The sequence below is a fragment of the Dromiciops gliroides genome, chromosome 1 (assembly GCF_019393635.1).
Source record: "Dromiciops gliroides isolate mDroGli1 chromosome 1, mDroGli1.pri, whole genome shotgun sequence".
In the NCBI taxonomy this organism is placed as follows: Eukaryota; Metazoa; Chordata; class Mammalia; order Microbiotheria; family Microbiotheriidae; genus Dromiciops; species Dromiciops gliroides.
Window position 1 is genome coordinate 144,924,496 of NC_057861.1, and position 25,996 is coordinate 144,950,491.

Below are 25,996 nucleotides of genomic sequence, written 5' to 3' on the forward strand. Positions count from 1 at the left end.
ACTTATAACATGGATGGAATAATAGCATGTTCATTTCATCAATATTTCTCACAAATGGTCATTTTGCCTCTACCTGAAGACCTTTTGTATTAGAGAATGAACCCACAAACTTCCGAGCCAGTCCATATGTTCTGCTTTTGGAGGACTTAAGTATGAGCTACCTTCCTTCAGATTCTGAAATTCTGGGACATATGACAGATTTTTTTCCTCTGCCTTTGGAAGCACATTTGGTCTGTTTTCTCATCTTGACTGGTGAGGAAACGAACATAACTTTTCCTAGCCCATTATATTTATTGGCATCGGAACAGACTATGCATCATGTCCCATCCGGCAGTTCATCCCAGCCACTTTGCTGTCTGCCATGTTTCTTTCCACCTGGAGTAACACCATCAGGTCCAGACCTAGAAAATGTTCCCCCAGGCCCAGGAAGAATCAATCCACTCAGCTTTGGAACTCTTGCCCTAAGGCTAAGCTGTATTGTTAAATAAGTGAGAGCAGACTTGCCTAGTACACTACATCTGGTTGACTCCCTGACTAGCAGACCATGTTTCACATCATATCCAGCCACCCATCCCAATCATCTGCTGGTACACGTACTCTCCCACTTACCAAACCCCCTCCCCAATCTCTCATTCTAGGAATAATAACTGAATCAGCACAACTATTGTTGGCTGAATGCTCTATGGATAAATTGACCATCTCTGCTTTGCATTCTCTTTCTTATTAGAATATAAGTTCATTATAGTGACACCGTGTCACTATAGTTACTTTTATTACCAGCATTTAGCACAGTGTCTTGTACATAGTAAGTACTCTGTAAGCTATTTTTCTTTCTTTCATTCATTCATTCTACTAGAAGGGAAACTACTAGGAATTTTATTGGAAGGAAAATAACGAATGTTTCAGTCTCCTGATAACCTGAAGAGTATAGAGGCATTTTTTTCTGTCCCTTTCACCTTCTCCCCCAGTTGGAATGCCAATCTTGATATTGTGTACATGTAGCTATTAATTGGCACCAGCAGAAATATGACTGTATTCATCTCTGGGTGGATGCCTGGGACTCTGCCTTTAGCCTCTATTTTTACCTGAGCTGAAACCCTCTGTTTTTTCTGTTAACTCCCTTGGCTCTTTGAAAATTTGCTGTGTCAAGGGTTCTTTCACTGAATGAAGCCTGACTTTGTCACCTTTCTCTTGGTCTTTTTCCACCTTTACTTGCTCAAGGGCATTTGATCTGCACTTAAAAACTTCCTACCAACGCCTTAATGCAATGAGTAGGGGGCCACTTATCCTTGATTACTTACTGTTCTTATCCATCAGACTTCATAACCTATCTACTTAGACCAAGCCTATTTGAGTCCAAAGAATCTTAACAACTCCCTTCAGCAAGGCATTATCTACAGCACATTTTCCTACCATTTTATGGGTCTTTTTTCAGGATATAATGCCTAAGCAAAAGTATACAGAATCCTGCTAGAAAGGGAGAGCCAATTGTTAAGTTTTCAGTGTAAGCATTTACATCTCAGAAATCAGCAAATACTATAAATCAGATTTACTGTTTTGTTGATTGTCTAGACTTAAGAAGGTGATGCAGAAAATGCTAATAATGTAGATTACATTTAAAAGTGTATTGTGTGTACATTCCTACCCACTCAGGTATTAAACATTTATCAGAACCCCACTGTAGCTTGGATGAGTCTGATCTGCATTTATCAGGTTTTTTTACCAAGCTCCTTAGGCAAATATCTGGTATTCTTACCTCTATCTGTAAGAAAGTAGTGTATATTGTGCCTCTTTTCCATAAAATAACTCAGTTTCTACTTTCTTCTCTGCTTTCCTCCTCTAGTATTTTACTTATTTCACTAAATATTTCCTTATTAAATTAAACTATTAACATTATTATATTTTTAAATTTTGAGTTCCAAACTATTTTTCTCTTTGCTAGCCCTTGAAATGACAGGTGATATACTGATAACATATATGAAGTCATACAAAACATATTTCCATATTAGTTGTGTTGCAAAAGAAAAACATGAAAGAAAATGAAAAACTGTTCTGCAATCTGCACTTAGAGTTTATCATTTCTCTTTCTCATTTTTCATAAAGGGTTCTTTGGAATTGTCTTGGATCATTATCTTCATCAGGGTAACTAAGTCTGTGGCTGATCATCTGATCAAATGTGGCTGATCATTGTTATAACAATAATAATATAACAATAACTGCCTACAATGTTCTCTTGGTTCTACTCATTTCACTCTGCATGAGTACACATAAGTCTTCCCAGGTCTTCCTGTAAACCACTCTGCTCATCCTTTCTTATAATACAGACATATTCCGTCATAATCATATACTACAACTTGTCCAGCCATTCCTGAATTGATAGGCATCCCCTCAGTTTCCAATTCTTAGCCACCGCAAAAAGAGCTGCCATAAATATTTTTGTACAAATAGGTCTTCCCTCAAAATATTGATAGCAGCTCTTTTTGTGGTGACTAAGAATTGGAAAACAAAGAAATGCCTATCAATTGGGGAATGCTAAACAAGCTGTGGCATATGATTATGATGGAGTTTTATTATGATATAAAAAATTACAAGCAAGACGATTTTGGAAAGGTCTGGAAAGACTTAATATGAACTGATATATAGTGAAATGAGCAGAACCAGGAGGTTGTGCACAATGACAGCAATATTGTTGGTGAAGAACTGTGAATGATTTAACTATTCTCAGCAATACAATGATCTAAGACAATTCCAAAGGACTAATGATGAAGCATACTATTCACCCCCAAAGAAAGAACAGATATTGACTGAACACAGAGTGCAGCATGTTATTTTCACTTTCTTTTTTCTTTTATTCAAGTTTTCTTATACAAAATGACTAATATGGTAATGTTTTATAAAATTGTACATTTATAAACTGTATCTAATTGCTTACTGCCTCAGGGAGAGGTGAGGGAAGAGAGGGAAGGAGGGAAAGAATGTGGAATTCAAAACTTTAATAAAAATGTATATTTTTAAAATCCCATAAAAACAAATAGATCTTCCCCCCACCCTTTTTTTGGATCTCGTTGGGATTGGGACAAAGGGTATTTGCAGTTTTATAATTCTTTGGGCATGGTTCCAAATAGTTCTCCAGAATGGTTGGACCAATTTACAACTACATCAATAGTGCATTAGTGTTCCTAGTTTTTCATATCCCCTACAGCATTTATCATTTTATTTTTCAGTTATGTTAGCCAATCTGATAGATGTGAGGTGATATTTCAGGGTTCTTTTAATTTGCATTTCTTTAATCAATAGTGATTTGGAGCATTTTTATGTGACTATTAATAGCTTTAATTTCTTCTTTTGAAAACTATCTATTCATATCCTTTGGCCATTTATCAATTGGGGAATGGCTCCTATTTTAATAAGTTTGGCTCAGTTCCCTACCTTTCGAGAAATGAAGTCTTTGTCAGAGAAATTTGCTGTAAATTGCCTCTCCCCCTACCCATTTTCCTGACTTTCTTCTAATTTTGGTTGCACTAGTTTTGTTTGTGCAAAACCTTTTAAATTTCATGCTTTCTTAATTTACTTATGATATTACCCTTTTACGTCTTAATCCATTTTGATACTATTTTCATGTATGGTATGAGATGTTGGTTTATGCCTAGTTTCTGTGAAATTGCTTTCCAGTTTTCCCAGCAATTTTTGTAAAATGGTGAGTTCTTACCCCCAAAGTTTGGATCTTTGGATTTATCAAAGGCTAGATTACTTTGATCATTTATTATTTATTGTCTACTTAATCTATTCCACTGATCTATACCACTCTATTTCTTAGGCAGTAACCAGATTGTTTTAATGATTACCATTTTTTAACACAGTTTGAGACCTGGTATTGCCAGGTCACCTTATTTTTAAAATTTTTATCTTGGTGTTCTTGACTTTTTGTTCATCCAGATGAATTTGTTTTTTTTTTTCCTAGCTCTATAAAATAATTTTTTGGTAATTTGATGAGTATGCCACTGAATAAGTAAACTTGTTTAGGTAGAATTGTCATTTTTATTATATTGGCTCGACTTACATAAGACCAATTAGTATTTGTCCAATTGTTTAGGTCTGCCTTTATTTGTATGAAATATTTTGTAATTGTGTTCATACAGTTTCTGATTTTGTGTTGGGAGATCCCCAAGTATTTTATATCATCTGCAGTTATTTTAAAAGGAATTTCTCTTTCTATCCCTCCCTAACAGTGACTTCTCTTAGAATGCTTCTTTTCCACAGAAGAGAAAATTAAGAGAGTTGAGAGAAAAATTTTTTTAAGTCTGGCTGTGGGAGCTAGAATGGAATCTTACCATTTTCCCTTGTTTGTTGAGATCTTGGCTAGAGGTCTCTGGGAGCATTTATAATATAATACTTCAGCAGTATTTCAAATTATAATCAGGCAGAGATGATGGGCATTTTATAGACTGTCATATTCAGAGAGCAGTTTTATGACCCTTTTGTGAACCCTACTAACCTGAATAAGGTACTTCATACACTTGGTAGATCAAGACTTGGCAAGTGTTAGATAAGCCTGGCTTTTGAGAATACTGCCAAAACATCCAATTCTATGAATTAGTGTAGCTGGCATCTTATCAGGTTCATTTTCATCATAAAAAACCTAGAAAGAATAGTTGTGCATTTGATTCATGCTTATCTATTTTACCTAGCCCTGATGGCTTGAGCATGCCTTGTAGGGACCAATTAATTCTGCCTCCATATTTTCCTGTTCATGATCAGGTAGTTCATCATTTGACCTAGAAGTACTTCTAGTCAATCCAGTTTCAATGATGCTATATCTCTCTAAGGAAAGTGAAATTTTGTACCCTGGATTCATTCTTTCTTTCTTTCTTTCTTTCTTTCTTTCTTTCTTTCTTTCTTTCTTTCTTTCTTTCTTTCTTTCTTTCTTTCTTTCTTTCTTTCTTTCTTTCTTTTTTGGGTGGGTCAATGAGGGTTAAGTGACTTGCCCAGGGTCACACAACTAGTAAGTGTCAAGTGTCTGAGGCCAGATTTGAACTCAGGTCCTCCTGAATCCAGGGCCAGTGCTTTATCTACTGGAGAGGGGGAGATATTTCCTTGTGTGAGTAAGTTGCTGGCTCTTTTAACAAAAATAAAAAGAAAAATAGAAAATCCACAAAAACAAAGCATTAACATGATCTTATCTCCCATTTGTCTGGTTAAACAGACTAAAATCAAAAATAGGGTAATTAGGGAGTTTAAAAGGTCCATTCGAAAAAATTTAAAGGGAAAACACAGCCAGTACGCCAGTACTTAGCAGTTAAAGGGAGAGCGTAGGGGAAATTTCTTACCCAACCAGAAGATCAGAAGATTGAGGGTTCGGGTCCCTTCGTGGTCGCCATCTGTTAAGGGCTAAAATTCTAGCTAAACTGTCTAAAATATCTAATGAGTGGTCGCCAATAAATTATAAGCTTTAGCAAGAGTTAGACTTTTAAGCATTTATTAAGGAGAATAAGAATTTGGTAAAGAGAGAGAAAAAGGCCTAGATTCCTATCTATTAAAGGGAGAGCACATTTCTAGCTCCGCTCTCCACCAGAGTCCAGAGGGAAAGAGAGAGCCCGAGACTGAGCGCCAGTCTCTTCCTTCCTCCTCCCACTAGCCCGCGTCACTTCCTGACACCAAAGAAAAGACTCCTGGTCTTGCCCTCAAAGACCTTCGCTTCATGGGCAGAACTCTTCTACAGTAAGTCTCCAGCAGGTGGCGTCATTCCAATCGTTACAGCCCAGGATTCTTAAGTCACCTACCTTGACTAGTTAACTGGCTAGTAGATAGAGTGCTAGACTGGAGTCTGGAAGACCTGAATTAAAATCTTGTCTCACTTACTAGCTATGTGACCCTAGGTGAGTTACTTAATTGTTCTGAGTCTCAGTTTCCTTATCAAGTATGACAGGGAAAAAATAATAATAACTAGCATTTTTATAGTATTTTGAAGTTTGCAAAGTACTTTACAAATATTATCTCATGTATCCTCACAATAACTCTGGGATACAGGCACAATTATTGAACCCATTTTACAGATGAGTAAACTGAGGCATACTGGGCAATTATTGTATATGCTAGGCCCCTGCATGAAATAGAATAATTTAGTACAAAGTTAACATGTATACTAATTATTTCTTTTTTACAAAAATTAGATGTCTTATTAAAATGGATGTGTGACAACAAAAAGAACAATGTTTTTTTTAAAAGGGAACATTTATAAAGCATCTGTGAATTATATTTTTAAGTTTTTAAAAATTCTAAATTTGACAAATATTTAAAAAGTATTTCCATATGCAAAGTAGATTAGTAAAAAGAGAATTATATGTGAAATAATAAATTTCTATTACCTATAGCTCAAAAAAGAACATGTTTTTAAAAAAATCAACTCTTAGATTCAATATATTTTTCTCATTAACTTTCTGCTATTTCATTCACTGCTTAATTTAAATTTGGTTTTATCCCCAAGCTTAAATAGAATAACTGTTTCTAATTCAAAGTTGTGTCCATATTTTGACATCAGAATTTCCTCCAGATAATCTTGAGTCTTGTGGACATCATGGCATCATTCTCACAATTTGTCCTCAGTAACTGTCCTACTGTCTTTTCTCTTCCTGAGTCAGGGGCATAGTACTCCCATGCTAGGTCAATAGATCTAAAATAAAGATATGGCCACAATTTTGCCTTGAGTTGTCTTATCAGCTAGGAAAAAGGAAGGGCAACATTCTTAATTATATGTTCTCTCATTTATGGAGTAGAAATAGAAAGATTTCATATATAGATCCCAACATAAGTAATATGAATTCCCACAAATGTCTTTTTTTAAAAAGTAAAAATAATGCTTTGTTTTTTAGCTCCTTTACCTCTTTTCTGTTTGTTTTTAGACTTTACTTCTCTCTTTCTCTCAATAGGTACCAGCTTTCAATCTACCAAAATAATTCCCTTGGAAGCTGAGGTCTTTGCTAGTGAGTGACCCCTTTTAAAACTGTTTTGGTTGCAGAATGATCTTGGGGGAAAATTTCCCAAATATTTATTTTTTAAAAGAAATTTTTATTCATGCCAGAAAAACAGTAAAAACATACAAAGAACAATAGAAATAGAAATGTTTAAATAGAAAACTTAAGTTTTTTTAAAAGAGGTTTAGAGTTGATTTATGATGTAGGTTTGTAATTAAATAAAATATGAAGTCCTGGTTAATAACTGGACTACAATTTGCTTTTAAGGCACAATAGAGTTATCCAGTGTGATATGCAACCAATAGATTAACACAGTGGGAGACAGAAACAAAATTTTTCCTTTTTTGTATTTGTGAGACTAGCTATTTTTGATCATTTATTTCCTAGGAGTGAGAGAGAGATGTCTCCAGGTGAGAGTCCAGCTGGTCTGGGGAAACCTACATGTAGTTGTCTTAGTGACAGAAAAGTTTCATCTCCTCTGAGCCCCCACACTATTTGAACTATTTGTATCCTAGTGATTTACTGGCAGGAAAGGAAGACTAAGAGTGAAGGGTGTGTGTATGTGTGTGTGGGCACACTGTTTTCTTAAACTGGAATTTGAACCATTTAACACCAGTGCTATAGCTAATATCTCAGCTTGATTTTGCAAACTGGCTAGTTACATGATCTGCTCATCATAAGGAATTGATGGTAATAAAACTGAGCCAGAAATTCTCTTATCACACCATGAAGTAAAATTCTGTTTACTTGTGGCAGAAAAATTTAAGTATGTTCAGATCTTTGTAGCAGCAATTAAAGGGTTCACTTACCCTTCCAAGGCTACAGAAAATAACATAAACCAAAATTTAATTGTTCTCTGCAGTGTCAAATAGGGGAGGATCAAGCAGATTTATAATTTTGGTTGGAAAACTTTGGATTCAGAGAAGAGTGCCTAATATTGAACAGAGGAAGATGTTCTGTAAAAATGTCTCCTTTATACACCTGATTCCTATTTCCTCCTCCTTGTTTTGCTCTCTTCAAATCCCAGAGAAAATTCTCCCTTCTACAGGAAACCTTTCCTTTACCAACTGTCTCCAGTTTATCCTTTATATTCCTTGTATGTACATGGCTATTTACATATTGTCTCTATTAGATTGAGAGCTCCTTGAGAGCAGGGATGGTTTTTGCCTTTCTTTGTGCCAACACTTAGCACAGCATCTAGTACATAGTAGGTGTGCCTAATAAGGCTTATTGACTGATAACTGATTCCAAGATAGGATATAGTGAAATATACATCTAGAATAATATCTTTAAAAAGCATAATAACGCTAAGAACTAGAATTATGAGCCTATTTTCATATCTTTTTCATCTTACTCTTCCTAGCCAAGGAGAAGGAACCCTTAAATATGTGGTAATCAAGTATCTGCTTATTGAGATGGATTTTGTGGAATCATAAGGTCTCTGAGTTGAAGGGTACCTCAACTTGTCATTTCTATAGTAATAAGTGTCATTTATGTAGCACTTACTATGTGCCTGATGCTGCGTTAAGAACTTTACAGTTATTATCTCATTTTATTCTCACAAGAACCCTGTGAGATAGGTGTATTTATTATTACCATTTTATATATAATGAAAAAGAGGCAAACAGGGTTAAGTGACTTGCTCAGAGTTATACAACTGTAAGTGTCTTAGGCTAGATTTGAACTCAGGTCTTCCTGACTTCAAGCTCAGCATGTCTCTTATGCCACTTAGCTGCCCCAACAAGAATACCTTCTACAGGATCCATGGGAAGAAGATAATCACTCTCTTCTGAGGCAGTCCATTTTGCTTTGCCATAACTTTAACAGTTATGCAACCAAGATCTGCCTCTCTACAACTTCCATCCTCTGTTCCTAGTTCGGCCTCTGAGGTGAAGCAGAATGTCAAATCTCTCATAGGAAAGCCTTTTAGATGTCTTAAAACAGATTATATTTTCCCTCCCCCACAAAATTTTTTCTTCTCCAAGACAAACATCCTATATCCCATCAAATTACTCTTATACCTTATCATGTGATCTGCAGTCCCTTAACCACCCTGCTTACCTTCGACTGAAGGACCTCCAGCATAGGATCATAGAATATCAAGGACATCAATGAAAAAAATGTGAAGGAAGGTGGCCTATTAGTACCAGATGTCAAATTGAATTACCAAGTCATAATGATCAAAACAATATTGTTCTAGCTAAGAAATAGAGTGGTAGATGAGTGGAATGTTAATTACATATTGCGCATTAGTAAATGATCATTATAATTTAAGGTTTGATAAACCCAAAGATTCAAGCTCTTTGGACAATAACTCACTATTTGACAAAAATTGATGGGAAAATTAGGAAGCAGTTTGGCAGAAACTTGGCATAGACCAACATGTTACACTGTATACCAAAATAAGGACAAAATGGATACACAATTTAGACATAAAAAGTGATATTTTTATCTGTCAGATCTATGGATAAGGAAAGAATTTATGACCAAACAAAAGAGAGAGGGGATCATGGGACACAAAATGGATAATTTTGAGTACACTGGTTTAAAAAGGTTTTGCATGAGCAAAACCAATGCAATCAAGATTAGTAAGAAAGCAGGAAACTGGGGGAATTTTTTTTTTTACACCAAGTTTCTCTGATAAAGGTCTCATTTCTCAAATATATAGAGAACTGAGTCAGTCAAATTTATAATAATATGAGCTATTCCCCAATTGATAAATGGTCAAAGGATATGAACAGGAAGTTTTCAGAAGTAATCAAAGCTATCTATAATCATAGAAAAAATTGACTAGATAAATGCAAATTAAAAGAACTCCCAGGTACCAGCTCATACCCATCAGATTGGCTAACATGACAGAAAAGGAAAATGATAACTATTGGAAGAGATATGGAAAAATTGGGACACTAAAGCACAGTTAATGAAGTTATAAACTGATGCAACCATTCTGGAGATTAATTTGGAACTATGCCCAAAGGGCTATAAAACTGTGCATACCCTTTTACAGAGAAATACTATGACTAAGTTTGTATCCCAAGAGGTCAAAGAAAAGAGAAAAGGACCTATTTGTACACAATTATTTATAGCATCTCTTTTTGTGGTGACCAAGAATTAGAAACTGAGGAGATGCCAACCAACTGGGTACTGGATGAATGAGGTGTAGCATATGATTGTAATGAAATACTATTTTCTTACCAGAAATGATGACCTTGATAGTTTCATAAAAACCTGGGAAGACTTATATGATCTGATACAGAGTGAAGTGAACAGAACCAGGAGAACACTGTATACAGTAACAACAATATTGTATAATGATCAATTGTGATTGACTTAGCTATTATGATCAATACAATGATCCAAGACAATTCTGAATTACTTATGAGGAAAAATGCTGTCCATCTCCAGAGAAAGAACTGATGGAGTTTAAATGTAAATGGAAGCATAGTTTTTCACCTTTTTTTTTGCAACATAGCTAAGATCAAAATATGTTTTGTAATGATTTCATATGCATAAGCAATATCATATTTTTAACTTTCACAATGGGTGGTAGAGGGGTTGGAGAGGGAGATAATTTTGAACTCAAAATCTTTTAAAAATTAATGCTAAACAGAAAAATAATAATACATTTAAAAGAAAATAGATTGAGATAATTTAAGAATTATTAAACTACCCAAAATGCATAATTTAAAAAGAGCTTAGACATCATATTTCAAGAAATTATAAAGGAAAACTGCCCAGATATCATAGAACCAGAATGGGCTTCTGATGGAGGTATTCAGAGAGTGTGTGTATGCATGTGTGTATGTATGTATGTATGTATGTATGTATGTATGTATGTATGTATGTAGAGAGAGAGAGAGAGAGAGAGATCCAGAATATAGATACTGTCCATGGATATAGGCTTGAAGGCAGAGGAAAAGATTTTTTTAAAAATACTTCAAGAATCTGTGACATTGTCAATTTGGGTACTACATTTCCTGGTATATATCATAATCCTTTTCTTCTGTGCTAAGTAGTAAATTGCTGTTGCTACCAAACTTTATCAAGTAATTACCAACCAACCTTTTGGTGACAAAATGAGATCATAGCGGATACGAATGCTAAATTATAGCAGATATGAATGCTAAAAGGGGAGGCAGGATAATTAATACAAACTTTTTTTTCCAAGGCAGGCCTGGATTTTCCCACTTTGCTCATTATCTTCCACTGAGGATCAAAGTTGGAAACCCTTCTGAAAGCAAACTTCAAGCAAAGGTTTTTCATGGATTCTAATTATTCTACTTGCAAAGATAACTTGAAAATTATTAAGGTAACAGTGTCTACTTTAACTAAACCATTTTCATGATTTTAAATGAAACATTTTGACCAGGCATCAACCCAAATGAACGAATACATTACTTTGTCTTGTTTAGCTTTTAGAGATGTTTGGAGCATTAGATGAAGCTAAGGGACAAATCTATTCATTCCATCCTCCCCATTTTCAGGCCCCTGACCCCCATTTCTCTACCTTCCCATTACCTATCACTGGAAAGTCCCTGGGTTTCAAATGTATGCTTTCTCAGGAGGATAGGAAAATACAACTCTCAGTCTAGTGTGCATTTGTGCATAAAGAAAGCCTGCAGAAGCTCCCTGGAGAATACTGGTTGAGTGACTAAACCAGCAGTCACATCATCAAATGTAATCTTCTGGGGAAGAAGCTCTGGAAGTCCATGACAAGTAAATGGACAAAAGATATGTCTTTCAAGCCAGTGTTCCCTGAAAAAAGTCTGAAGGTGAGCAAAAAGAAATATTCTAAGTAGAGGAGACCTTGGAAAAGATTTTTTTGGTGACATGACACTAAGGATCGACCTTTTTTCCCCCCAGGGCAGAGGGTTAAGTGACATGCCCAAGGTCACATAGCTAGTTAAGTGTCAAGTGTCTGAGGCCTGATTTGAACTCAGGTCCTCCTGAATCCAGGGCCGGTGCTTTATCCACTGTACCACCTAGCTGCCCCCACTAAGGCTCAATCTTATGTTTGTCCTACTGCAGTAAAAATGTCTTTTGAATGAAGACACCCTGAGGAAACATGTTAGGAAAACTTCAGCTGCCTCCTATGTCAGAATAAAAGTTGGAAAAAAGCATAAAAATAAATATTTCATCTGTAGTTTTTAAAGAATTAAGGAACAAGACCTAAATTTAGTTCAAGGCTCAGTGCTAAGCACTAATAGGCATATGAAAATGAATAACATATAGGCCCTGTCCTCAAGGAGCTTATAGCTTAGCGGAGTTGGAGAAGGAAGCCATGTCCATAAGTAAATATAATGCTAAGTAGAATTTCAAGGAGACTAGGAAAGTCCCTAAGAGAGACACAAAGTAAAATACCATGAGGATTTGAAAAAACCGAACCAAGGAAAATTAGGACCATAAGAGCTCTTAAAAAATCAAATCTACCTTCTTTCCAGGAAGGCTTGTGTCCAAAACATACAAGACCGATGACTCTTTATCTTGTTTTTAGAGGACTCCAGTGGCAGAGATTTTACCTGTCCCAGCATTTCTTTGCATTTTGCAAGCACAAACTAGCTAAACACCATTCCCCTCCAGGCTAATTTTTTAGGTGTTATTGAGATGTCATTTATTGTCCGATTGCAGAAAATTCTTTTAAAGTGGTACTTCTGTGGCTTCAGAGTTAAATCCTTAATTCCTGTCTATATTATGAAAAAGGAGTAGCTCCCAAGGAGAGAAAACTGGAAGAAATAAGAACCATTTTTGGATAATTTGAAAGCAGAAAGTCCAAGTGTAAAAAGCAAACTTGAAGATGGAAAAAAAGTTTGTTTTTGAAGAGCTTACAACAATTTCTTCCTTCTCTGTTAAGCTCCTTGATACAAAGGATCATGTCTTTTTCTTTTTTCTTTTTCTTTTTTTGGTCTTTGTATCTTTAGTACCTAGCACAGTGCCTGAGACAAAGTTGCTTAATAAATACTTGTTCATAATAAATAACTGCTTGACATGAACCTAAATTCCCGAGAAGCAGTATGGAGTAATAGAGACAGCAATCTAACAATCAGGAGGACCTGAATTAAAATATTCTATCGGACACATACTGGCTCAGTGACCTGAGGAGAAAGAGAGAGAGAGAGAGAGAGAGAGAGAGAGAGAGAGAGAGAGAGAGAGAGAGAGAGAGAGAGTAGAGCATTCCATGAATGGAGGAGAGCTAACGTTAGAAGATGGAGTGTTGTGTACATTCCTTCAGTACTCTAACTTCTAGTTCTCTAGCTTTCAATTAAGGTTTAATTTATAATGTCCCTTTGGTGACTTCTTTCCTAAGCATGTTAAGTTACTAGTGCCAATTTATTGGAGAGATGTCAGTGGTGAAAAAGAGGGCTTCTGGGTGACTCACCTACCCAGTGGCTACAGTAACATGGAGAGGAAAAGGAACATTCAGAAACAGAAACAGAAACAATAACAGGAGTTTGAGACACCAGACCTACTGTTTTTGTTTTTCAGTGCTTCCTGCCTGACCGCCCCCCCCCCCAGCTTTTTTTATTCTTGGAGATGCTTTGACCTCTAGTCATTTTTATCTTCTCATCTTTTAGGCAGTTAACATAGTATGGCAAACTGTGCTGAAGGCTCTAATTTAGGCATCCTTTTATAAATCACCAAGACAAGAATGGAACAAATGAAGAGGAAAAAAACTACCTTCATACAAAGCGGCTACTTTCAATTCTCTAAAACTATAGTTAATGGCTAATTATACTGACATTCCCATTGTGTGGAAATGCAGAGAATGCAAATATAATTCCTCAGGTAATTATTTCATTAAATGGAAGTGACTTGTGTGAAATAGCAAATTAACATAAATGTCTTCATAGGAACTAGCAAGTATGTGCTTTAATATGGAAATGTTTCAACTTTGAAATAACAGGTATCCTGCTGCATTCTTCAGGTGACTATAATGATGAAGTTGCAATAGGCTACTATATTTACTCATATAAGTCCCACCCTCTCTTTTAGTTTTTACTTCATCATGAAAATGGAATGAGCAAAACATGCAGGTAGATTCCTACTAACAAAGGGACCCAAGGAATCCATATAGCTGCTGCGTCAACCTCAAGCATTAATTTTCCCTCTGAAGACTTGTTTTTATTTTAACAATTTTTCCCTTTACATTTTAAGTTCCAAACTATCTGGCTCCTTCCCTCCCCACCCGACACTAGAGGAGGCCATCATTTGACACAGATGTGTAGATATAGATATAAATATGTAAAACCATACTATCCTACTTCTATTTATCAGTTCTTTCCCTGGATGTGCATAGGATGTTCCTTGATAAAATCCTTTGTAGTTGATCTAAGTATTTATAATACTCAGAATAATTTAGTCATTCACTATTATTCCTCAAACAATATTGCTATTACTATGTGCAATGTTCTCTTGGTCCTGCTCATTATACTCTTCATAATTTCATGCAAGTCTTTTCATATTTTTCTAAAAACAACTTGCTCATCATTTGTTATAGCACAGTAGTATTCCATCATAATTATATGCCATAACATTTCCAGCCATTCCCCAATTGATGGGCATCCTCTCAATTTCCAGTTCTTTGCCACCACAAAGAGAGCTGCTATATATATTTTAGAACATACAAGTTCTTTTCCTTTTACCCTTATCACCTTGGAGAAGAGACCCCATAGCTGTGTTACTGGGTCAAGGAGTGTACACAGTTTTATAACTCTTTGCGCATAATTCCAGATTACTCCACAAAATGGTTGGATCTCACAGTTCTACCAACAGTGTATTGGTGTCCCAATTTTTCCATATCCCCTCCAACATTTGGCATTTTCCCCTTCTATCATTTTAGCCAATCTGATAGGGGTGATTTCTTCATCCAAAAAATTGCCTGTTCATATTCTTTGCCCTTTTATTAATTAGGGAGTGACTCCTACTCTTAAACATTTTTAAAAGTTCTCTCTATATGTGAGATGAGAGACATTTTTCTGAGAAATTGTCTATAATCTCCCCTCCTAATTTTCTGCTTTCCTCCTAATCTCAGCCACATTGGTCTTATTTGTACAAACCCATTATAATTTAGTATAAAGAAAATCTATTTTTAAATTTCACAATGCTATTTACTGTTTATTCTTCTAGTCATAAGTCTGATGGGTAATGTTTCATGTTCTTCTAATTTTTTTATGATATCTCCTTTTATATCTAGGTCATATATCCATTTTGACCTTTTCTTGGTAAACAGCATAAGATATTGTTTTATACCCAATTTCTGCCAGACTGCTTTCCAGTTTTACCAATAATTTTTACCAAATAGTAAATTTTTATCCCCAAAGTTTAAATCTTTACATTTGTGAAACATGAGTTTACTATAATAATTTACTGTTGTGTATTGTATGTCTCCTCTGTTTCACTGATCCACTTTTCTATTTCTTAATCAGTACCAGATAGTTTTTGATAAATATTGCCTTATAATACAGTTTAGGATCTGGTACTGCTAAACATCCTGTCTTTACAGTTTTTTTTCACTAATCCTTTGACATTCTTGACGTTTTCTTCTTCCAAATGAATTTTGTTACCTTTTTTCTAGTTCAATAAAATAATCTTTTGGTAATTTGATATGACATTGAATAAGTAAATTGATTTAGGTAGAGTTTTCATTTTTATTACATTGGTTCTGCCCACCTATTAAAAATTAATATTTTACCAATTATTTAAATCTGACTTTATTTGTATAAAAATATGTTATAATTATGTTTGTGTAATTCCTAAGTTTGTATTGGCAGGTATACTCCCAGATATTTTGTGCTGTCTACATTTATTTTAAATGGGACATCTCTTATTATTTCTTCTTGCAGGGTTTTGTTGGTGATAAATAGAAATGTTGATGATTTATGTGGGTTTATTTTATATCTTGTTACCTTGCTAAAAGTATTAATAGTTTCAAACTGGCTTTTTAGTTAAATCTCTAGGATTTTCTAGGTATACCATCTTATCATCTGCAAAAGAGATAGTTTTATTACTTAATTGCCTATTCTGATTCTTTCAATTTCTCTTCTTATCTTATTGCTATTGATAGCACTTCTAATAAAATACTGAATAATATTAGCAATAATGGGAATTCTTATTTCACTCCTGATATTATCGGGAAGTTTTCTAGCTTATCCCCATTACAAATAATGCTTTCTAATGGTTTTAGATAGATACTTCTTATCATTTTAAGAAAAAATACATTTATACCTATTCTCTCAAGTGTTTTTTTAAAAGGAATGAGCATTCCATTTTGTCAAAAGCATTTTCATCATCTATTGATATAATCATATGATTTTTTGTTACTTTTGCTATTGATAGAATCAATTATGTTAATAATTCTCATGTTAAATCATCTCTGCATTCCTGGTCTAAATTTTACTTAGTCACAATGTATCATCTTTGTGATATAGTCTCCTAGCTAGTATATTACTTAGGATTTTAAATCCATATTCATAAGAAAAACTGGTCTATAGTTTTCTTTCTTTGTTATTTCTTTTCCTGGTTTAGGTATCAGTACCATATTTGTTTCATAAAAGGAGTTTGCTAGAACTCCTTCTTTCCCCATTATTCCAAATAACTTGTTTAATATTAGTTGATCTCTAAATGTTTGGTAGATTTCACTTGTAAATCCATTTGGTCCTGATGCTTTTTTCTTAAGAAGCTCCTTTATTGCTGGTTCAATTTCTTTCTCTAAAATAGGTTTATTTAGACATTCTATTTCCTTTTTTGTTTATCTAGGCAGTTTATTTTATTTTATTTTGGTGAGGCAATTGGGGTTAAGTGACTTGCCCAGGGTCACACAGTACATGTCAAGTGTCTGAGGCTGGATTTGAACTCAGTTCCTTCTGACTCCAGGGCCCATGCTCTATCCACTGTGCCACCTAGCTGCCTCTGCAGTTTATATTTTTGTAAGGAGTCCTCCATTTCACTTAAATTGACATATTGGCAATTACAATGGCATATAATTGGGTAAAATCAATCCTTATAATTGCTATGATTTCATATTTATTAGTGGCATAGTCCCCCTTTTCATTTTTGACACCTGTGATTTGGCTTCCTTCTCTCTCTTTTTAAATCTTACTAACCAATGGTTTACCTATTATATTTTCCATAAAACCAACTCCTCATTTTAATTATTAATTCAATGGTTTTCTTACATTTAATTTTATTAATTTCACTTTTAATTTTTAGGATTTCTAATTTGCTGTTGTGAGTGAGATTTTCCCTGTCCCTTAGTTATAAGAGATTTACTATAGTTTTAAGTGATTTAATTAAAATAATAATCAATGTATTAACAAAAAATAATTGTGATTCATATAGATGGCATAAGGTTAGTAGGTCAAGTCCTTTTTCCATGTTTCTCAATTTTCCTATGACATAATGTAGTTGATCTTGTGATATCTGCCTTAGGAAATGTCACAGGGCCTGTAGGTGGTCAGGCCTATGGTTCACGCCGCTTTACACTGGCCTACCAATGATCCACCCTATTGATATCATAACGCTTATCCCCTGTTATTACTCAAGACTATGTTCTAATTTTAGAAAATGTCCCCAAGGGTATATAAACCTATGCAGTTTGTACTTCTGGGTCTTTCAGGCCCAAAGCCTGGATGACCGGTTTAGTTGAGGGACTGGCCCTCTCTCAATAAACCTATTTGCTTCAGCCTGGAAACTTTGTTATTTTCATTCTTCCGTCGGACTTAAAATTTTTTCGCGACACTGTTTAATAGGGAATTTTAAATTTGTCCTTTCTCTAGATTATTTTTTTAATTGCATACCCAGTACATTGGTCTATTCTTTCACTATTTTATTTATATAAGCATTTAGAGATAAATTTTCCAATTTCAGAGGAAGAAACTGAAAAGCCATAACTGAACTTCCAAAGGGGGGAAAACCTCCAGGCCCAGAAGGATTCATAAATGTAATCTATCAAATAATCAAAGAACAATTAAATCAAATATTACATAAATTGTTAGCAAAATAGTAAAGAAGAGATTCTATTAAAATTCTTTCAATGACAGATATTATCCTGATATACAAGCCAAGGAAAACCAAAGCAAAAAAACTAAAGATTAATATGCTAAAACCCCACATAATTAAAATCATGCAATATAACCAGATTGATTTTATGCCAGAAATATAAGATTGGATTAATGTTAGGAAAACTATAAATCTAATTAACCATATTAATAACAAAATCAAAAATCACATATCAATAGATGAAGAAAAAAGCTTTCTGACAAAATATAATATTCAGTGTTTATGCTAAAACATTAGAAATCAGAGAAATGAATGGACTTTTCCTTTAAAATTATAAATAATATATATCTAAAATCAAGAACTACCATTAGTTGTAATAGAAATAAACTGGAATTCTTTCCAATAAATTCAGGGGTAAAACAAAAATGTTCTTGTCGCTACTTCTAGTTGATAAAGTACTAGAAATGCTATAAATTACAATGAAACAAGAAAAAGTAATCAAGGAAATAACGACAGTTAAAAAGGAATCAAAAGAATAACTTTTTGTATATGATATAAAAGTATAGTTATAGAACCCAAAAAAGAATTTTAAAAAACTAATTGAAATAATAACCTCAGCAAAACTACAAGACATAAAATAAATCTACACAAATCCCTAGCTTTTCTATATACTATCAAAGCAATACGGAAAGAAAGAAAAAGTAAAATTCCATTGAAAATCACTATAGAAGGTATCAAATACTTGGTAGGTGACTTTCCAAGATGTACACAAGAACTATATAAGTACAACTAGAAACAGGTGTTTACATAAATAAAAGATAGTTCTAAGTAATTGGAAAAATATTAATTGCTCATGGGCAGAATTAGACAATACAATAAAAATGACAATACTCCCTAATTTAATTTATTATTTAATGCCATTCTAATCAAATAAATGGATTTGATTTAAAGTAATCAATTATTTGCTTTATAGAAATAGGAAAAAATTATAACAATATTCAATAGGGCATAAGTAAAGAATATCAAGAGAAATAAAGGAAAGAAATGGGAACAAAGAGGACCTAGCAGATCAGATCTCAAACTATATTATAAATCAATAATTATTAAAACAATTTAGTATTGACTAAAATATATATCAGTGGAACATATAGAAGCAAATTATATTATACTTTGGTATCAATAAACTCCAAGATCTGAGCTACTGGGATATAACCAAAAATCTAATCTTTCCTTCCTATACTTCCAGTCTTCTTACTCATTACTTCCACCTTCCCTCCCTTCAACTACCCTAGCCAAAGCACCATCTAGCCAAAATGACCTACTTGTAGTTTCTCACACATAACATTCCGTTTCCCATTTCCATACCCTTTCATTGACTGTCTCTCATCCCTGAAAAATTCTCCTTCTTCACCTCTTCCTCCTCCTCTTAGAATCCTTCCCTTCCTTCAAGACTCAGGTCAAATGCTAGCTTCTTCAGTAAGTCTTTTCTGGTTCCCCCAGGTTCTAGTGGTTTCCCCTCTATGGTCACCTTCCATTAATTATATATGTATCATTTATGAATACACACACATATACATACAGAGAGAGAGAGAGAGAGAGAGAGAGAGAGAGAGAGAGAGAGAGAGAGAGAGAGAGAGAAAGAGGGAGGGAGAGGGAGAGGGAGAGGGAGAGGTAGATAATAGAGATAGAGTTAAAGACAGATGTATGTATACTGCCTTCCTATTAGATGTAAGTTCTTTGATGTCAGAGACTGGGCTTTTTCTTTGTATACAGTACTTGGCAAAGAGTAGGCATCTGAATGCTTATGGATTGACAGATTTTTGCTAATGATTCATTAAACTGTTACTTATTAAAATAATTTTTTTTTGCAAAAATTCAACCTATTCACGTTTTCTAGGAAAACACCCTTTATCATAGTGATATAATCTGAATCATCAAAGATGGCCAACTTATTTAGGAAAGAAAAGCCTCACTCCTTATAAACTGAATGTAGCACAAACATGAATAAGAATTATGACTCTAAAATAACATGTCAAATGTTTTTTAATTGACTGATCCATTCCAATTCTAAAATTCTATAAAAGCCAATAATATTTTAGGAAAATTGTATGAGAACTTGATAAATATTTGCTATATCTTACTTGAATGTCAGGCTCACAATGAAGCATTTATAGCATCTATTACTGTTGCTATTTTTAAAATAGTTATCCTTTATATGTAAAATACAGAATTAAAGAGGGTCCTTGATTCTTTCTTGACAACATGTGCATTACTAGAATTAAAGAATCTTAAATAGATGAATATATGGTTATAAGAAGGATCATTTTGATGACAAAGGCAAGAATTTGAAATATTATTTGGAAAGCCATGGTGGAACCAATGAAAGAATTTAAGGCTGAATTCACTGTATTGGTCACAAGACAATATTTTACCCGCAGATTTTTGAAGAGATAGTGAATAGAGGGTAGCAGGTGCATGAAAACTAGGGAGGAAAAGGTCAAAGTAGCCACAGTCAATGGCCTGCTAGGTATATAGCATTCTTTAAAACATTTACATTATTTGAAAATCCCTGCTTACTTAGAAAGGTCATCACAAAAGTATTATGTTATCACCTGTCTCAATTCAACAGCATACAGCTTTTCTTATGAGTTGTAGCTATTATAATTCAGGATAAACTGTACATACTCACTGCTTAAAAATGTTGATCAGTGATAATGATTATAAATTAGAGATTGCCTGATAGGTACTAATCCTTGTGTACATCTGGAGAGTTGTATTCGATTCTGGGTGCTATGTTTTTGGAGGGATATTGACAAACCACAGTGTATGCATAAAAGAGTGACTCTGTATTTGGTAAGAGGACTCTCTATATTTGGATCCTAATCAGGGTATAAGACAAGTCATAGAAGAATAGCACGGATGACATGGTCAGTAATTGATGGGGAAAAATAACGGAATAGGATCAAAAATAATACTTTGGGTCTCAGCTATCTGCATACCAACATGTAGAATCCAAGTAAGTAATGAAGACAGTGTAAAAATTTACCTCAAGAAAATAAATATCGACTTCATAGAAAGCACTGAGCCTTGCTGGAATGGGATTTCTGACTGGAATATAGCAATGGAAAGATAGCCTTGCTCAAAAGAAACAGATCCAACAGAAGAGGCAGACAGTACTATATGTCAAGAAAATGAACATTTTTTACAGAAATACATGTAATTTAGTTAGAAGCACAGTAGAGAAAATTTGAAAGAAGATAAAAGGAGATGGGGATAGGTCTGGACCTTTGGATTTCCTGGTATTTAGTGTGGCCTCGTCAAATGCATGCTGACAGCTTCTCTACAATGTATAGTCTTAGAGAGCTGATAAGAGCAAGGAGACATTAGGTGATTTGCCCAGGGTCATATAGCCAGTCTCAGAAGTAGGGAATACTACTCTCTATCCATCTTTCATGAAGATTAAAAAGCAAAACATAAATGATCATAAATGGGGGGCACCTAGCCCATTAGACTATGAGCACCCTGGGAACAGGCATTTATTTTTTGCATTTTCTTGTATCCCCAGTACTTAGCACAGTGCCTAGCACATACTAGGTGCTTAATAAATGCTTGTTGCCTGACTTACCTAGTTAAACAGAGGAACTAGATAAGCTCCTGGTAGCAATCTCAAAATTGGTATGAGGGCAGGCATAATATAGTGTCATTTTATTTTTCCTTATGCTTAGTAACTAGGGCATCGATGGCACATAATAGGTACTTAATAAATGCTTACTGATTGATTGATGATGGGGATTTCAAGGACTCAGAAATCACATAAGTCACAGAACTCTTATTCATTTAAAAGCAGAACATCTAACTGACTTGCCTTCCTGACAGTTTCAATTCTTAAAAGGAAAAGGAAGCGATGTTGAAGAACTAGACTTAATTCTGGCCAGTGAAGAAACTCTAATTGGTGAAATGAAAGTGACAGTAACCTTGGGAGAAAAGGACCACGGTGTTATCACTTCTTATAACCCAGAGAAGTAATGCTATGACTTAAGGAAAGCAGATTTTTAGAAGTGCAGAGAAGAGAGGTATGATCCCATGAAACTCTAAAAGGGCAGATGAATTAATGGAAATAAAGACACTAATTCACACTTATAAGGCCACTTTCAGTTTACAAGGCACTTTTTTCCCAATAATCCCATGAGACAGGCTTTCAAAAAATGATATAGTCATGAATAATCCCAATAATATTTTTAAAAGGATAAGCATCAGAAGTTCTCCAGTAAGTTCATATTTTTAAAAAAGATAGATTACAGTATTTATTAAGAGCTTATCATGTGCAAGGGACTGTTAATATAAGTAAGTAAGATGGTCCCCGCACCCAAGAAGTTTACATTATAATAGGGAAAGATAATACAAAAAGGTGACCAAAAGGCAGGGGGATGCATGTGGTGGCTGAGTTTGGAGATGGTGGAATAGGGGCTTGGTTCTGGGCAAGATACAGTAGAAGGTCACCTACGAGAACCCAGGCTGGGGCCAGAGCAGAGTCCAAGTTCCTGTGGGAAGATGGCCAAAATGGAGTTCGCTTGGTGTGGAGATGGCCAAATTTTCACAGGGACAAAAGATATAAACAGGGGCATATAACCAAAGAAGAATACAAAAGAGTGGAAATTACATAGAAGGATAATAGAAGGCCAAAGTCCAAAGTGAAATGAGGTTTTTTTGTTTTGTTTTTTAGTGAGGCAATTAGGGTTAAGTGACTTGCTCAGGGTCACACAGCTAGTAAGTGTTAAATGTCTGAGGCCGGATTTGAACTCAGGTACTCCTGACTCCAGGGCCAGTGCTCTATCTACTGTGCCATCTGGCTGCCCCCAAAAGTGAAATGAGTTTTGGGAAGAACAAAGAAAGAAAAGAAAGGAAGGAAGGAAGGAAGGAAGGAAGGAAGGAAGGAAGGAAGGAAGGAAGGAAGAAAGAAAGAAAAGAAGAGAAAAGAAAAAAGACAACAAAAAGGGATTTTTAAAGCTATATTTTGTGCCAAAAAAGGGAAGAGTTGGGGGCAGCTAGGTAGAACAGTGGATAAAGCACTGGCCCTGGCTTCAGGAGGACCTGACTTCAAATCTGGCCTCAGACACTTGACTCTTACTAGCTGTGTGACTCTGCGCAAGTCACTTAACCCTTATTGCCCCACCAAAAAAAAAAAAAAAAAAAAAAAAAAGGAAGAGTTAGGAACTACTCCTTAAATTTTATTTTGTAATGTTAGATCAGACTAAAGATGTCTTGTTTTGCTTGCTTTTTTCAATGGCCAGAAGGCATGATATTCAAACTGGAAATAAAAGAAGCAATAGGAACAAACATGAAGAGAGAAATGAAGGTGGAGATCTGTGAAGAGATAGGAAGAGCTCACCAAGTTGTTCTAAATGGTTTCAACAATCCTATCCCAAAAGAATTACACTGATTCTTAAATATTTTACAGATGTGGTAGCGGTGATTTTTAAAGGACTGAAGAGAACAGAAGAGGTGCTTGAAAACCAGTAGTGGACAAAAATTCTGATTTTCACAAAGAGGAAGAAGAAATTAATTTTAGATAAGAAAGTCTGATGTGAATATGTAGCAAACATCTAGAGCTCATTAAGAAATAGGTGGCTTTTGAGCAAAGAGAAAACAAAAAAAGAAGTGAGCATAGATATACATACTCATGATTTGAAAGTGAAACTCAGGGAATAATCAAGTCTAATGCCTCCCAGAAACATTCGATAGCTATAAGTAGTCAACAAGCCTCTGATAAAAGGCCTCAGATGAAAGGAAATTCACAGCTTCCTTGGGAAACCCATCCAGTTGTGATATGCCTGGTTATTGAGAAATTCCTATTCATATTAAACCAAAATCTGATCCCCCATAACTTGCACCCACTGGTCCTGGATTTGCATCATGGGACCACAAAGATTAAATATAACTGGCATTTATATAGTACTTTTCATGTTTGCAAAAAGTTTTGTAATATTATCTGATTTGATTCTAACAACAACCCTGTGAGGGAGATGCTACTATTTTCCCCATTTTACAAAAGAGGAAATTGAGTCAGACAGAGGTCAAGTGGCTTGCCCAGGGTCACACAGCTAGTAAATTTCTGGAACTGGATTTGATTAGGTTCATTGGTGGAATAGATCCTTTTGCTTCTGTCTTTGAATCACCAGCACCTTGTTAGGGTGACTGGCATGTAGTGAGTACTTAATGTATGTTTCTGGGCTGGTTGATGAGGACTTGGAAGAATAGAAGAGAAATGAGGAGGCAAGACACAGCGAGAAGTGAAATTTATTCCAAGACAACAGTTTTTTTAAAAAGAATCTCTGAGGGGCGGCTAGGTGGTGCAGTGGTTAGAGCACCGGCCCTGGATTCAGGAGGACCTGAGTTCAAATCTGGCCTCAGACACTTGACACTTACTAGCTGTGTGACCCTAGGCAAGTCACTTAACCCCCATTGCCCCACCAAAAAAAAAAAAAAAGAAGAAGAAGAAAAAAAAAAGAATCTCTGAGGATTTTAGTAGACTTGGAGCTCCAGAAATATTATATAATCACCAAGAATGCTAATCTGATCTTGGGCGATAGTCCCACTGTACTCTGCCCTTCTCAGATCTCTTCTGGAGTACCATGTTCAGTGCTGGGCATCAGTCTAGGAGGCATTATTAATATGAAGTGTGATCAGAGGAGAGCACCAAAATGGGGAAAAGCCTCGACTCCAGATTATATGAAAATCAATGGAAGGGACTGGGCATCTTTGTTCTAAAAATGAGACTCATGGGGGACAGGCCAACTGTCTTCAAGTATTTGAAGGTTTAGCATGTGGAAATTGGACTCGAGGATTTGTCCTGTAGAGTTAGATTTGTTTTGTTTGGATTCAGAGGGCTGAATTAGGAGCAGTGGATAGAAGATGGAGGAGGCAATTTAGATTTTTGCTATCAGGCAAAACTTCCTATCAATTAGGACTGTCCAAAAAATGGAATGGCCTGTTTCAAGGGATGGTTGACTCCCTTCACTGGAGAGCTTCAAATAGAGGCTACATGCCTATTTGTTGGGTGGTGGTGATTCCTTGAGTGTATGGATGGGTTAGACAGAATGGCTTTTGAGGTACCCTTCAAATCTCAAATTCCACAATTCTGTGAGTATGGATTTCTGCTTGCCAGGGATCTTATAGAGGAGATTTTCTCTAGGGGGAGGTTGTATAGGTTAGGATAGAGTATCTCTGATAGATCTTCCAACCCAGATTCTGATGTCTAATTCAAAGGTGCACATTTTCTTTTCTTTTTTTTTGGTGAGGCAATTGGGGTTAAGTGACTTGCCCAGGGTCACACAGCTAGTAAGTATCAAGTGTCTGAGGTCGAATTTGAACTCAGGTCCTCCTGACTCCAGGGTCGGTGCTCTATCCACTGCACCACTGAGCTGCCCCAAAGGTGCACATTTGCAAAATTTGCTTGTAGAGGTTAGAAAGCTTTATCTACAGGATGACACCAAGTGGAACCCTGAAAGATAAATTGAAGGACTTTCTATGTCAGGCTTAGGAATTCTTATTTTATTCTATAGGCAGTAAGGATGTTATATAGGATATAGGATATATAGGATATGGGATTTCGAGCAGGTAAATAATAGTCTTTTTGATTCCTCATCTGAAAATATTCTGTCCTTCCTCAGATATTAATTGAACCATTCCTTTGAACCCCTCCTTAACCCCTATTACACGATATTTTGTATTTTTCTTGTCTCTTTATATATGGTACCTCCCCAACCTGCAATGCCAGAATAAATGCTCCTTAAAGAAAAGGACCATGCCATTTTTTACCTTTATATACACTCTGGACCACCAACAGGCAGGTATTCCCCAAAGCCCTGGAAACTGCAAGATATCCCAGATGACTGGTCCTGCTTCCAGCCTATCCTCACAGATGCAACCTGGCAACTATAGAGAGGCAACCCCTACCTCCTCAATAACCACTGCCACTGAACAGATAGGAAAGTCTTACTTCCAAGGTCTTTGGCAGTAGTTAAACGGTT

General features: G+C 35.3%; 1 protein-coding gene across 1 annotated transcript in view; it reads right to left on the bottom strand.

Annotated features, from left to right (window-relative positions):
• Positions 1–25,996, bottom strand: part of CPQ (carboxypeptidase Q) — a 628,024-nt gene that overhangs the window by 105,397 nt on the left and 496,631 nt on the right. The gene's annotated exons all lie outside the window — the stretch shown is intronic.